The sequence below is a fragment of the Antechinus flavipes genome, chromosome 4 (genome assembly GCF_016432865.1).
Source record: "Antechinus flavipes isolate AdamAnt ecotype Samford, QLD, Australia chromosome 4, AdamAnt_v2, whole genome shotgun sequence".
NCBI lineage: Eukaryota > Metazoa > Chordata > Mammalia > Dasyuromorphia > Dasyuridae > Antechinus > Antechinus flavipes.
This window is the reverse complement of record NC_067401.1, coordinates 326,046,191-326,062,284: the sequence shown is the minus strand read 5'-3', so window position 1 is coordinate 326,062,284 and position 16,094 is coordinate 326,046,191.

Sequence of the window (16,094 nt, the reverse complement as noted above, 5' to 3'; positions counted from 1 at the left end):
CTTCTTTCTAAAACTTAATGTTGATCCCTTACATTTTCCTCATATATACAATCAACTGCTGAGTCTTGTCAATGTTACTTTTCCAACATTCTTTATATTTGTTCCCTTTTTCCCTACTTGTATGACTACAACATGACTTCAGGCTTATATAACTTTTCACCTTGATTATTACAGTAGTTCTCTAACTGATGTTTCTCTCTAGAGTCTCTTATCTCTCCAATTCATGGAAAGTGCTTTTTTCCTAAAGCTCAGGGCTAAATATGTTACACCCCATTCAATAAAATCAATTGATTTCTTATTGATTTTAGGAGAAAATTCTCTCTCTTTTCATATATGTATGTGTACAAACACACACATATGGATATGCATACACTTATATACATTATATATATACACATATACATTATATATATATATATATATATATATATATATAATAAGTAATTTTATGTAGTTATATAAGTGACATCTATTCCAATAGAATTTAATATCTGGAGGTCAATGAATATTTCTATTTTGTCTTTTTATTTCCTAGTTCCTAGTCCTTGATTTATATAAATTAATGAACATTTATTGAACACCTAGTATTTATCAGTTATTAAATTAACTTTTGGAGATACAAAGAAAGACAAAAGATGGTTCCCACTCGTAAAGAGTTCATGATGTAAAGGATTTGGAAAATTCTAGGAAATTAGTAGTAAGAATTCTGTAACTTTTTGTCCCAACATCTCAGTAACAGTAATTGATTTCAGACTATATTTACTTTTTCATAACATGAAATAGTTCCATAAACAATATACAGCAAATAAACATTTTAATGCCAAAACATTTCTAATCTGAATCTTAAACTTCTACTCTTTCAGATGATGGTATGACCACATTATACTGGATATTTTACTACTGTAAATTATTCTGCCTTGGCTACTTTCTGAAAAACAAGGGAAAGATTACTGGTGTTTTATTCACTGTTGTTAATTCATCTCTGCTATACTTCCCAAGATCTCAGGTGGCTCAGGAAATAGACATTATTGATACATTATTTCAAACTGCTATATCCTTCAGCATTTCCAGTGCCATCCAAAAGCACTGAAAAACAATATCAGAGGTGATTTTGGAGACTTCTCCAGTCTTGAAATCTTTTTCTATTATACAAAATATTACATAAGTAGTCACTTCCGTAGATGTTTCAACTGTTTCTAAAATATTACCACACATCTCAATAAAAGCAAATCTATCTGACACATAGTGCAATTAATATCCTTTGAAATTCTTTGCATTTTTATGGGTACAAAAAGGAGGAAACTATCGGAAAATACTTCAATATAAAATAACAACAACTATATGGGCATATACTTTAAATTTCTTAAGTATATGATTGAGGCTAATGGGAAACAGATTGAATATGCAAACATGTAACTGTTTAAATATACCATTATATTATCAAGCATGTGTCACAGATTGGCTCTGTTATGACTAGTCTAACCATCTGCAGTTTGGAAGCTCATCCTGACTCCTGGAAGTGCATTCTGCTAATGTGCTGCATGAGAAGAGCTCTAATTAATCATTAAGTGGCCTCACATCATGCAGTGCTATGGCTTCTGTTTCCAATCAACTAGATCTTTGGAGAACAGGTTGAGAATAGCAGTGACAGCAGTAGCTGTAGCAACAGCAGCAACTGGAAACATGAAACACTAGGTAAAGTGTCGATTACCATTAACTTTGAGGGCACTGTGCTTTGGAACCATTACTTCCACTGTTTAATAAACAGACCCCTAGTATCTTTTTTTTTTTAATCAGGGTCATTTGGACAGTTTGCCAGGAGTGGAATCTAATTTGCACCAACCAGAGTTGATTCTTTCTCTATTTGTAGAGGTGTGATCTATGGAGACTTTCTGACTTGGATCATGATTAAAAAATAATCTTATTATGGGATCTGTATTTCTGATGGTATCAGCTTCACATTGTAAGAATATCTGCAGGTCATAATCCAAGATTACAGAGGCTGCACCCCAACTACTTCATATAACATCCATTTTTCACACATACTTACTTAACAATATTGCTGCCTTTTCAAAATTTATAAAAATAATATTATTTTTTCACATTTCCCAGGGAACAACTTTGTATACTAACAAATAAAAGTCATCATCTTTTTCTTTTGAAATAGATAAATAAATATAGAAGCAAAGAGCAAGTGAAAAGAGAGGAGAGATCGATAAATGGGCACACAGAGAGAAAAGAGACAGAGAAAGACAGGAAAACGACAGAAAGATGATTATATCATACATATGTGTGTATGCATGTATGCAAACACACAGAATTTTATTTCAACTCTGCAGAAGAGAGATGCCTGGCTTTTCATATAATTGTCTCATGGGGAAAATTTATGAACACCCCTAAATATCTTAACATCAACTTCCCATGCAAATAGGAATCCACAAAATAACAGAAAGAATCTTTTCTGATCCCTCTATGTGTTAGTATCCTCCTGTGTTCCCAATTATATTATGTTTGTCTCTTTAAATGCTTATCTGCCTTCTGATCTTTCCAGTAAGGACTATATAAATGCTTTGATATCTTAGTAAATTCCTTCACACATAGGAATAGGTACTAATTCTGTGGTTTCATTGATATAAGGGACTTATGAATGAAGAATCTCTCATGATTAACAGAAATTGGCATTCCTCAACTTAGAGTATTAATGGATTGAACAAAAGTATCAAACTCAAACAGAAATGATATTATTAATTCATAGATAAAAATCTTTGCAGGCTGCATGTTGACTTAGTTTTTAATGGAATGTTACTTTTTAATTCATTTAAATTAGTTAATTTAAAATGTTACTTTTAATTTAAAATACTTTTCAATTATATTGTAGCTCAGACCTGATAGTGTCAGGCCTCATAAGACATAGGTTATATATTTAGCACTTCTGTTCTACAATACTCATATTTTAAGTGACTTGGCCAAAATTATACAGTTATTATTTGTCAGAGGACCTGAGACCAGATCTACCAGAGTAGACAATTATTTAACATTTGTGGATATTAAATAAATGAAAAATGTAAGATAAACTTCATTGAGTAACGCTCTTCCAAAGGTATGGAAAATTCTCAATCAAATAGATATGAATTGTTAGATATATCTACACCTGCAAGCAAAATATAATACCAATTGTTTTGAAAGAAGATATCAGGGAGATAAGGGTGGGCTATGAAAAATTATTTGTCTCACTTTCTTGTCCAAAGTCATCTAGGTCTAGTGGCAAAATATAGATCCAGATGACTAGAAATAGCCTCATGTGCAGTGAGGATTACTTCTGGGGATGGAGGAAAGAGGGTAGAGTAAAGCCAGGTAACTGCTCGATCTCTCCTAGTTTCCCATAAAAATTACATGAAATCAAGTCTCTAAACACAGTTGATGAAATGAAACAACTTTTAATCTACAGATAAACTGGAAAAACTTCAAGAAAGTTAATCTAGCTGGGGTGAAAAAGGTGTTCTGGGTAGTTTAGATATACTCTGGGAAAGCCAGTGAGAGAGTCTTAATCATAGCAAATCAGCAACTAAGACCCTTAGTCCTGGTTCAATAGAAGAGCAGATCAGTGGGGCAGCCTCCAGTCCCAGCTCAGAAAGCAAACTCTGTAAAACCAGGCTGTTTCCTAAAAAGAGCAGGCAAAACTAGCCTTGCAAACAGAAAAGACCCTGTGTTCAAAGCCAATGCTCAGAGCTACATAGAGAAAGTTGGGGCAGAAACCTACTTAATCCCAATAGCAGAGCTCAACCATAAAAGTGAAAAAAAAAAAAAAAAAGGAGGAAATACCAAAAGAAAAAGCAGAGAAAATGAGCAGGAAACATAAAAGATCTACTACTATGGTGACAAAAAAGACCAAAACATGAACTCAGATGAGCATAAAATATCCACAGAGGAAATCTCAGAGAGTGATATGAATTGGTCAGAAGCACAAAGAAGTTTCTAGAACATGCTCATAAAATACTTCAAAAGGGAAATAAGAGAGGTAGAAGGAAAAAAAAAAGAAAATAAAAGTGTAAATAAGAGAGAATCAACAGCTTGGAAAAATGAAGGAAAAAAATTAACTGAAGGACACAATTCCTTAAAAAAATGCAATTGAGCAAAGGTAAAAAAGGATCCACTGAAGAAAATACCACCTTCAAAAGTAGAATTAAACAAATGCATACATTTGATACAAAAAGCTAACTTTTTAAAAGAAGAGATACAAGAGCTAACTGAAAAAAAACACACATTAAAAACTTCAACAGGGCAATGGAAGCTAATGGTTCTATAAGACAACAAGAATCAAAACAAACTAAAAAGAATGAAAAAAAGGAAGAAAATGTGAAATATTTTAATGGCAAAACAGCCGACCTAGAAAATTGATTTTGAAGAGACAATTTAAAAATTATTAGCCTACCTAAAGGCCATGACCTAAAAAAGACCTGGATAGCATTCTTCAAGAAATCATAAGGAAAACTGTCCCAATAGTCCAGAAAGAAAGGGGGAAATACTCATTGAAAGAATCCATTAGTTGCCTTCAGAAAGACATCCAATGAGGAAAAGCCCAAAGCACATTGTTACTAAACTCCAGTTACAATCTCAAGGAAAAAAATCCTGCAATCTGCCAGATAAAAACAATTTGAATATCAAGGAGTTATGGGATTATTCTGGATCTTACAGCTTCTACAATAAAGGATTAGAGGGCCTGGAATCCCATGTTAGAGGGCCTGGAACCCGATATTTCAGAAAAACAAAGAACCTAGGCTTAAAACTAAGAATTAACTATGCAGCTAGGCTCAGCATCATCTTTCAGGGTATGTAATGGACCTTCAGTAAAATAAGAGAATTTCAGTCATTTCTATTGAAAAAACAGAACTGAACAGAAAATTCAATCTACAAACACAGGACTCAAAAGAAGCATAGAAAGGTAAGCAGGGGAAATTACATATTATTTAAAGGTTAGACAGGTTACATCCCTAGACGGGAAATCTTTAGGGCCAGATGGATTCACAAGTGAATTCTATGAAATATTTAAAGAATAATTTCAATACTATGTAAACTATTTTGAAAAATAGGTAAAGAAGGAGTCCTGCCAAATTTCTTCTATGACATGAATATCTTATCATTACCTAAACCAGAAAGAGCCAAAAAAGAGAAAGGAAATTACAGACCAATCACGCTAGTGAATATTGATGAAAAAACTTTAAAATATTAGCAAACAGGTCACAGCAATTTATCATCAGGATAATATACTATGACTAAGTGGGATTTATACCAGAAATGATGGTTCATTTATACTAGGCTGGTTCAATATCTGTAGAGGGCTGAAACTCTGGAAAGGTGTACCTGAATCAAGGACAGCAGGGTACTCATAGTAAGCAAAAACGTGGTGTGATTGATGGAATAATGGTTCTCTAGTTGGCATATATTTAGCACAGTTGGCCCATGCTCAGTTGCTGTAGTGATGTAATCATATTGAGGTTTTTAAGGGCTGAGGGGACTGGGAACAAATCTCTCAGCCACAGACACAAAGAAGACTTCAGACTCCAAACTCCATCTTTGACCAGCCTCATGGTGCCTCTCCAGTCTTCATCACTTCTCCACCTAAAGAACAAGGCCTGTCCAAAGATCCTCCAGAAAGCTAGCCCAGACATTACAAATATCAGAAAATCCATTTCCATAATTGACCATATCTATAACAAAACCAACAGAAATCATATGATTTAATACATGCAAACTTTTGAAAAATATAGCACCCATTCCTATTAAAAACACTAGAGAGCATAGGAATAAGGGGAATTTTTCTTAAAATAACAAGCAGGATCTATTTAAAAACACCAGCAACCATTATCTGTAATGGAGAGTAGCTGGATGCATTTCCAATAAAATCAGGGGTGAAACAAGAATGCTCATTATCACCACTATTATTCAACATTGTACTACAAATGTTGGCTTTAGCAATAAGAAAGAAAAAATAAATTAAAGGAATTAGAATAGGCAATAAGGAAATGAAGCTATCACTCTTTGCAGACAATATGATGATAGAGAATCCTAGAAAATCATACAAAACCTATGGGAAAAAATGTACAGCTTTATAATAGTTGCAAAATATAAAATAAACCCACAAAAATTAGCATTTCTATATATTGCTGACAAAGCATATAAGCAAGAGAAAGAAAGAGAAATTCCATTTAAAATAGCTGTAGACAAAATAAAATATTTGAGAGTCTACTCGCCAAGACAAAACCAGTAACAACATGAACAGAATAACAAAACACTTCTTACAAAAATAAAATCAGATCTAAAAAAAATGGTCAATTGCTCATGGACTGGTTGAGCTGATATAATAAAAATGACAATTCTCCCTAAATCAGTTTTCTTGTGTCATACCAATCAAACTGCCAAAAACTTATTTTATAGAAGTAAACAAAAATAACCAAATTCATGTGGAAGAATAAAATATCAAGAAGATTAAGGGAATAAATGAAAAAAAATACAAAGGATAGTGGCTTAGAAGTACCAAAAATTAAACTATATTATAAAGCAGCAGTCATCAAAACAATTTGGTACTAAGAAATAGAATGGTAGATAAGTGGAATAGATTGATACACACAACACAATAATCAAGACCTATAGTAATCTAGTATGATAAACCCCCAAACTCCAGCTTCTAGAATAAGAACTCACTGTTTCACAAAAATTGCTGGAAAAACTGGAAAATAATATGTCAGAAAAGCTGCAGAGAACCACCTCTCACATCCCATATCAAAATAAGGTCAAAATGGGTACATGATTTGGCATAAAGGATCATACCATAAACAGATTAAGAGAGCTAGCACTAATTTACCTGGTTTTTGGAAAAGGGAGGAATTTGTGACCAAAGAAGAATTAGAGAACATTATAAAAGGTAAAAAGGACAACTCTGATTTCATTAAATTAAAAAGTTTTTTTTTTCACAAACAAAACCATCAGAAACAAGATTAAAAGTGGAGTACAAAGCAGGGGGAAAAAGAATTACAGTTAGAATTTCTGATAAAAGTTTAATGTCTAAAATATATAAAGTACTGTGTCAAATTTATTAAAATTACAAGTCATTCCCACATTGGAAAATCGTCAAATAATATGTACAATTTTCAGATGAAAAAATTGAATACATGTATAGTTATATGAATGTGCAATAATCAACTATGAAAGACTCATTTTTTTCTCAGTGATTCAGTGATCCAAAGCAATCCCAATCGACTTTGGACAGGAAATTCCATCTGCATCCAGAAAAAGAAGTATGAAGATTGAATGTAAATCAATACATGCTATAGTCACTTCTTTTTTTCTGTTTTTTTTTCCTCTCCAATGGTTTTTTTTCTCCTTTTGCTCTGATTTTTCTCTCCCAATATGATTCATAAAGCAATATTTATTAAAAATAAAGAAATTTATTGTAAAAAAAAACAAGCAGATGCAATGAGGACCTTGGCTTTTTTTAAGCGAGGGTATTTATCAGATCTCAGTTTGACTGAAGCAACTGCAAGTCAATGATTTTAGTTAGGTGAGAGATGAGGCAAAAGAATGGCTTTTTTTTTTTTACCTAGATAAAACAAATCACTCTGAGACAGGAAGACCTTCAAAATTTCTGGCCAAATCAAAATCAATTGTTATTTACATTCCCTGAGTCAAGCAAGACCCAAACAATGGTCAACTGGAACTTGGTCTGGAACCTATGGTTGGCCAATCTGTGAGAGTCAGGGTAATTTATTATACCAGGCACAGTTATTTTAACAGTACTTTAGTGAATCTTTCAACTGCTCAACATTGCTACTAATAATTACTCTCTATGGTGTGTTCTCTAGTAGCTCCTTGTCAATTGATTCTTTTTATGGACCTTTCTTTCTTCCACAGACAATACCTGGAACTACCCTTGGATTAAATTGTCATCTGTCATTGGAAGCAGTTTTTGCCACCATAGAGAGAAAAGCATTCAGATTCCTCTTTGTCTCAAGAGATTCACAATTCTTTCTGTAAAAATAACATTTTTTAGAGAGTTGAGTAATGACAAGTAAGAGTCCTCAATTTACTGAGAATCCTCCACTTTGAAATTGCTCCTCCCAACTTATGTCTTCATAAAAATTTATTCATAGAGCTGAACCTCTCCAAAATCCATTTCCCAGCATCCCAGTCAATAATGCATAAGAACTCAGATTTTAAGGAGATGGAGAAGCCTTAAGTCAGACATTACACTCATTTACCTTATCATTCGACAATTTCTTGTCCATTTATAAATCATCAGATGTTTTCAAGACCTTTAGCTCACATATAAGAAAAGAAAAAGAAAAAATCCTTAATAAATATTGTGGCATCAAAGAATAGAAATGTTACCTCATCAATTTACATCATTAAAGGCACTTTATTTGGTCAGCTTAAATTCTACACTATACCCACAGCATGTCAAAATCTTAGATAAATATGTCCAGTCTGTTGGACAGAGATATCTTTGAGTATTTATGGAAGGAGATGATCAAGAAGCACATTAGGTATATAGGTGTCTTTCTGCATTTTTGGAAGCACCCATATTGATAAGATTATGCAACAATTAAATGCAAGATTTCTCTGACTCATGAATGTTCATTTACATACCTCCCACACTCCATATCAAAATAAGGCCCAAAATGGGTACATGATTTGAGCATAAAGAATCATATCCATAGATCCTAGATGCATAAAGTCTTTGTATTGTCCTTAAAGGAGAAATAGAAAGATGGAAAAGCAGAGTTGAAGAACACAGAAAGAAGAAAGGTCCAGAGATTGGGATTTAATTCCTTGCATAAGTAACCTAGATAGCCTCTCCAGGGAACTATGTGATAATAATTATCACTTTACATTATAGTCTTGTTTTCTCATCTTTCTGTAGTTTCTATATTAGTCACAATGCAATTCTCCAACTCCCCCATTCCCCAAAATAGATCATGCACCTGAAATAAAAATCTCTTTTCAAAAGGGGAAAAAGTGGCATTTGCAAAATAACATGGATGATAAGCCACACTCAGATTTTATGGAAGGCATGAATGTTAGGGGAAGGAAAATGTAGTCAGCCTATATTTGGCACAATGTAGGGAAGCCACAATTTGCACTTGTGTCCTGTCCACTACAACATGTTGGACAGTAAAGTTCTCAAAATAGTTACTCAATAATATAGTACTAGTCCAAATATAGAGTTCTTCCCTCAAATAATCTGATTTATAACAAATGAGTACATCCTATAATAAGGTTCCAGGGAGCATTCCTTCTTTCTCCAGCAAGGCCCTGATCTCAATAAATCAATCAATAAATACTGAAAAACCTACTATGCACCAGCCATTGTAGTAAGAACTGAAGATACAAAAAGACTCTGTCTTCGAAGGATTCATAATGTAATACATGAGATAACAAGCATGTACAAACAATATATAAAAACCATAATAAGTAGGAAAAAGTGGAGGGAAGGAACTTGATTAAGAAGGTTTGGGAAAGACTTCTTGTGTTAGATTGCATTTTCATTAGGACTTAAAAGAAGCCAAGGAAGCCAAAAAGTAGAAATTTGAAGGGACAACATTCCAGACATGAAGGATAGACAGGAAAAAAAAATACTCAGATTTGAAAGATGGAATGTTTTGTTTGTAAAATAGCAAAGAAATCTGTATAATCAGATTAAAGAATACATATCAGGAAATAAAATATGGGCAGATTAGAAAAATAGGAATCTAGGTATCTCAAATGGTAAGGTAAATTCAAGTTTGGAATCTTTAATTGATCCTCAATGATTTCTTTTCTTCTTTTCCACTACAAGATGAAGGTCTTTAAATTTACCAACATAGCCTCATTAAATCAGGTCTCAACATATCAACTGATGGCAGCCAGGCTAACAATGTTATTTTCCTAATCATTTTGCATACACAATAAATATATTTAATAACATTATTGATATAATTATATAATAATATTTCTATTTTTATAAATATTCCGTTTACATATGATTATATATATATAAATGTCTGTATGTGTGTATGTATGTGTATGTATATGTATATATGTATATGTATATATATATAGAGAGAGAGATTAAGACAGAAACAGAGAAAGAGAAACAGAGAATATTATATATATATATATATATATATATATATATATGTATGTATACATACATATATGTATTTCTTTCATATAAATATTTTACTAATGGTTGATATTTAGTGAGGCTAATATTTAAGAATACACTATATTGAAATAGTATGGTAATATTACGTGGGGGTAGTAAACTAGAAATAGAATCAAGATCTAGGTTTGGATACTATCTAAAGCATTAGTTATGTGACTATGGAAGAAAACATCTGGGACTGAAGCTACTTTCCAGGATGTATTAAAAAAAAAGTTACAGATGAGTCACCATCTTTATTGGTAGAGATAACTTGCCATATTGCCATGGTACTTCCAGGATTGAAACCTGCAGTGGATCTTATTGATTATCTAGTCTAACTGGATCATTTTTACAAATGAACAATTAGAGCCCTCACCCATAAATGACTTGCCTATCCTCTAAATTGTAAATAATGTAGCTAGAATTGCAACCAAGTTCCTCTCATTCCCAATACTTTTTCTGATCCTCTGTGCTGGATTTAACTCAATGAAATAAGGTGGTATTATCAGCTCTAGTTTTAAGCATAGACTTCATGAACTTCCATCACACTGATCTTATCAAACTTCTTTCTAGAGTCTAAACAGAAATTAAGTAAGAAGGAGTAGAAAGGATGCTCCAATTTGAGCATACTAAAAAGAAGATAAAGAATATATCTACCCTCGAAGTAATCTTATCAAATGATTAATTTGGGTATAAGTGTTTTTAGGCATTATGCAAATAGAAACAGGAAGTTTCAACAGAATTTTACCCAAAGTAAGGTCTTTCAGAGAAGAAATCATCTGCAATTTAATAGTAACAAGAAACTTAGAAGTCCTTTGAATAAAATGAAAATAAAAGTCTGTAAGTTAAACAAACACTCTTCAAGTCCTTTAGACCATTTATACATTTATAACGGGTAAGAAATAATGTAACTGAATGGAGTTGTAAGGGAATTAGTAAAATTTGTAGTTCTTCCATTTCCCTTGATTTTGCTATGCATGGAAATCTGTTTTCCACAGTTATTGAGTTCCAGTGCTTAATCCTTATATGTACTTGGTAGTTTTGCCATTATTAACCACTAAAAAAAAGAAAAGAAAAAAAAAGAATCATAACTGTCCTTCTCTAATATTACTTTGCCTTTTGGAATAGTCACATTTTGGATGTGGAGTCAAGATAGCAGAGCAAAGGCAGAAATTTACCCAACCTCTTCCCCAAACCATTCCAAATTCCTTTAAATAATGACTCTAACCCACTTTTAGAGTATCAGTACACTAAAAAAAAAAAAAAAAAAAAATGGAGTATAACATTTTCTGGTTGAAGCTGTCCAAAGCTCACCTGAAAAGGTCTGTGACCCCAGGGTGGGAGTCCAGTGTTCAGTGGTAGCACAGGCCCAACCCTAGCCCCCAACCTCTGATGGCCTCCAGGATGAAGAATTGGAAATTAAAGGGATGTCCTTAAAATGGGAAATGGCTGAATAAATTATAGTATATGATTGTTGTGGAACATTGTCATTTTCTTATGGGAAGTGATGAACAGATTGTTCTTGGGGGGGGAGAGAACTGAAAAGCCCTCCATGAACCCAAGCAATGTTAAATATACTGTATACAAAGTAATAGCAATGTTCTGGTATGACTGCCTATAAATGATTTTGTTATTCTCAGCAGTACAATGATCCATCATTATTCTGAAGGACCTATGATAAAGGCAGAGTAGAAATTGATTGTGTCTGAATACAAATTAATCCTCCCCTCTCTCTTTTTCTTTCTCTTCCTCCCTCCCTCCTTTCCTCCCTTGCTCTCTTTCTCTCTTTTTCACACACTTTATTTTCTTGAGGTTTTCTTAATTAGGATGAGAGCTCCATGTTTTCTTTCATGACTTTTATAGAAATGTATTGCATAACTTCTCAGGTGATTTCTTTATGGGACTTGGAGATGAGGAGAAGGGAGAGAATCTGAAAGTCAAAAGTTCTTTTAAATATAATTGGGGAAAATATCAAACAAACAAACAAATAAATAAATGTGATATTTCAGGATTTTTAACTTTTTAATTGGCTTATTTTTCTTTGCTCTCCCTCCTCTTTCATTTTTTTTCTCCTTTTTGCAAGTCATTCCTTTCTTTTACAAATATGTATTGAGTATGTTCTATGTGCAAAAACCTGTGCTAGGAAATGTAAAACACAGAAATGGATAAAATAAGATTCCCAGTACTGAAAACCTTGCTCTTATGTGGTTACAAAACATTGAAGTTTTATTAGAAAGTATTTTTATAACTGGAAGTTCCTTGCAACCATGTGATCTCAGGCCTTATCCCTAAATCTTTTCCCAGCAAATACTACAAAATAGATCATATTAAATTCATAAGAGAAGTACTAAATCTAAGGGCTAATTCCAACAGGAAGGTATTCTGAAAATTATATAAAGTGATAATACTGAAATTGGGCTTTAAGAATGGTGATAGAGATGAAAAAAGGAATTCTAGATTGATGAAATAATGTGAAGAAAACATAGCCATTCTATTGATCATCCAAGGACAATGAAAAGTTCAGAATTTGTCTTTATTGGATCCTTTGAGAGTATAAGGTCCTGGGGGTAAAGCCAAGATGGCAGAGTGAAGTCAAGAAGCTACTCAAGCTTTCCCAGTATCCATTGAAAACCACATGAAATCAAGCCTCTGAACAGAATCATGGAATGAAAAACTCAAATGACAAAATTAAAGCCATCTATAGTTATATGAAAAAAATGCTCTAAATCACTATTGATTAGAAAAATGCAAATTAAAGCAATTCTGTGACACTCCCTCATACCTCTCAGATTGGCTAAGATGACAAGAAAAGATAAAATAAATATTGGAGAGCATGTGGGAAAACTGGGACATTAATACATTCTTGGTAGAATTGTCAAATGTGACTTTCAAACTGTGCATATTCTCTCACCTAGTCATTACTAGGTCTGTATCCCAGGGAAATCTTAAAGGGAAAAAGCACTCCTCATATGTAAAAATGTTTATAGCAGCTCTTTGTGGTAGCAAAGAATTGGAAAATGTGTAGATGCCCAGCAATTGGAAAATGGACAAATAGGTTGTGGTACATGAAGATAATGTAATATTATTTTTGTATAAAAATGGTAAACAAGCTGATTTTAAAAAGGCATGGAAAGCGTTACATGAACTGATGCTGAGTGAAATAAGCAGAATCAGGAATATAATGTAAACAATAACAGCAAGAATGTGCGATGATCAATTATGAAAGACTTGGTTCTTTTCAGTGGTTCGGTGATCCAAAACAATCCCAATAGACTGTGGAAAGAAAATGAACCCAAAAAAAGAAGTAAGGAGACTGAATGTGAATCAATACATGCTATATTCATTTTTTCTGTTTTTTTTAATATCTCTTATGATTTTCCCTTTTGTTCTAATTTTTCTCTTCTACCATAATTCATAAAGTAATGTGTATTAAAAATAAATTTACAAGAAAAAAAAGAGAGTACAAGGCACCTTGTGATTGTTTGATAAATAATTTTTTGACAACACTTAGTCCTTTATATGTGAATTGTTCATCTCTACTGGTACAAAAGGATTTTTAATAAATTATGGTAAAATGGCTTAGGCATCAGTATTCTGGACTAAGAAGACAAATATCTTTGCCTAACTGCAAAAAAATAAACATTAGCCATGTGCTCTTTAGATTGAATTATTTTGGGGGTTTTGAAATAAGTTTTTAGACAATTGCAGTTTTCTTGCTACTGAATGACTGACACTGTGTCAACTGTTATATAAGATATAGGAACTAGGGCCATACAGTCTCTATCTAAATGTCAGTTTGATATGGAGAAGTTATATAAGGAAATCTATATCCTAATAAAGACAGGCTGATTTCCAATGTAAATTTACCCATTGTTCCCTGCTTACATAGGCATTATACTGATTGGAAAGGGATGATTCCAGCCAAATTGAACTTCAACAAGATGAAATTTTAAAATGAAAAATGAAGGAATTTTATGAGTCCTTCTATAACAGAAATAGTCTCCATCTGCTCCTAATTCCAGATATTTCCTTATTCGTATAAATCCTGTCCATTTTCAAATCCTGATGTTTCTTACATGTGGGCAGGGTTTATTTCTTATACTTTTGTTGAATCTTTTATAATTTCTGGTAGAGTGCTAGTTATATATACTGAATACTCAATAAATACTACTTAACTATTGATATCCCATTTGTGACTTATTAGTTGTGAAAGTTGGGGGTGGGATAGAGATGAACAATAAATATTTATATAGCCCTAATATGTACCAGGCACTGAGTTAAGCTATTTACTAACATTATGTCTCTTTTAGACTTATATGATAATTTCAAAAAACCCTGGAAAGTAAATACTATTATATATCTATATCTATATATATATTATATATATATAGATATATATATATATATCTATATATATCTATATATATATATATATTTATATATACATATAAATACTTAAATGATGATTTCAAAAACCCTGGAAAGTAAACACTATTATTTTCCTCCTTTTACAGTTGAAGAAACCAAGGTAAACAGAGATTATATAATTGACCCAAAGTCACACAGCTAGTAAGTACTTGAGGCCAAGCATTATCACTGAGAAATTCACTTCTCCATTCTTTCAGTTTTCACAGGTAGAAAATGAGAAACTTGTAGTGTGGCAATTTTGCATAATAAAGAAGGCCCTAGATATGTAATCATAGGACTTTATTTCAAATGTAAGGTCTCCCATTCTCTGTCTCTATGACCTTAGGCAGATCATAACAACTTTGAACTCAAATTTCTTCATCTCTCAAACATTTTTTGAATAAGTGAAGTTTAAAATACTTTCTTTTCAGCTTTAAGATTTTTTGAATCCATAACTGAAACACCTACTTGCCAGAAGGGATGAAAAGCATTTGACCCTATATCAAGTTCATTGGTTTACACTACTTCACATCCTATCCTTTTAGTCCAGAGGTATTTAAATGAAATCAACACGATCAATTTTTGAAGAAGAAGCTCTATTTCCATTTATCTTAATCTGATTTAAAGTATAAAATCAAGAATCATGCTTTTTTAGACAATCATAGTCAAGCCATACATTCAAATTGTCTTAAAAGTCAATGATAATTCCTGCCTATGATAGAAAAAAGCAGCACAGTGTTTCATAAAAATAAAAACACTGTTTACTTTGGGTAAAGACTCACCATTTAACAAAACTATTTAGAAAATTAAATGACATTCTAGCAGGCTAACACTTCACATAATTTGCAAATGAACGTATGAGTATAATTTTAAAAAGGTCACATTATAAACATATTAGAGAAGTCAAGAACAATAAAAAGGGGATGATTTCATGACTAAGCAAGTAATAAAATGGATTGACAACATAAAATAGACAACTTCACAATTTAAAATTAAGAATTTTGTAAAAGCAAATATGATATAGCAAAAAATAGAAAAAGGTCTCATTTCCAAAATATATAAGGATTAAAATTGTAAAATGGAAAGTTATTACCCAATAATTAGTCAAAGGAAAAAATAATTAATTTTCAAAGGAAGAAATCCAAGCTATCAATAGATAGCTGGGAAGGAAGCTAAGGAAAAAAATGCTTTAAGACATTAAGAGAGAATATAAATAAAAGCAACTTGAGGATCTACTTCAAAGCCATCAGAGGGAAAAAGATAACAAAAGAGAAAAATAACAAATGCTGGAGGCCTGTGGGAAAAGAGGTACACTAATCTTAGTAGAGGTATGTATTGATTCAGTCATTCTGGAAAGCAATTTGGTAGAATGCCTAGAAAGTTATCAAACTGTCCATATACTTTTGTTTTAAAGTATTGTTTTTAATCAATAACAAACTGCTTTCTCTTACTTCCACATTATATCATTTGAAAATGAAAGAAAAAAATAACTTGTTATAACCATATA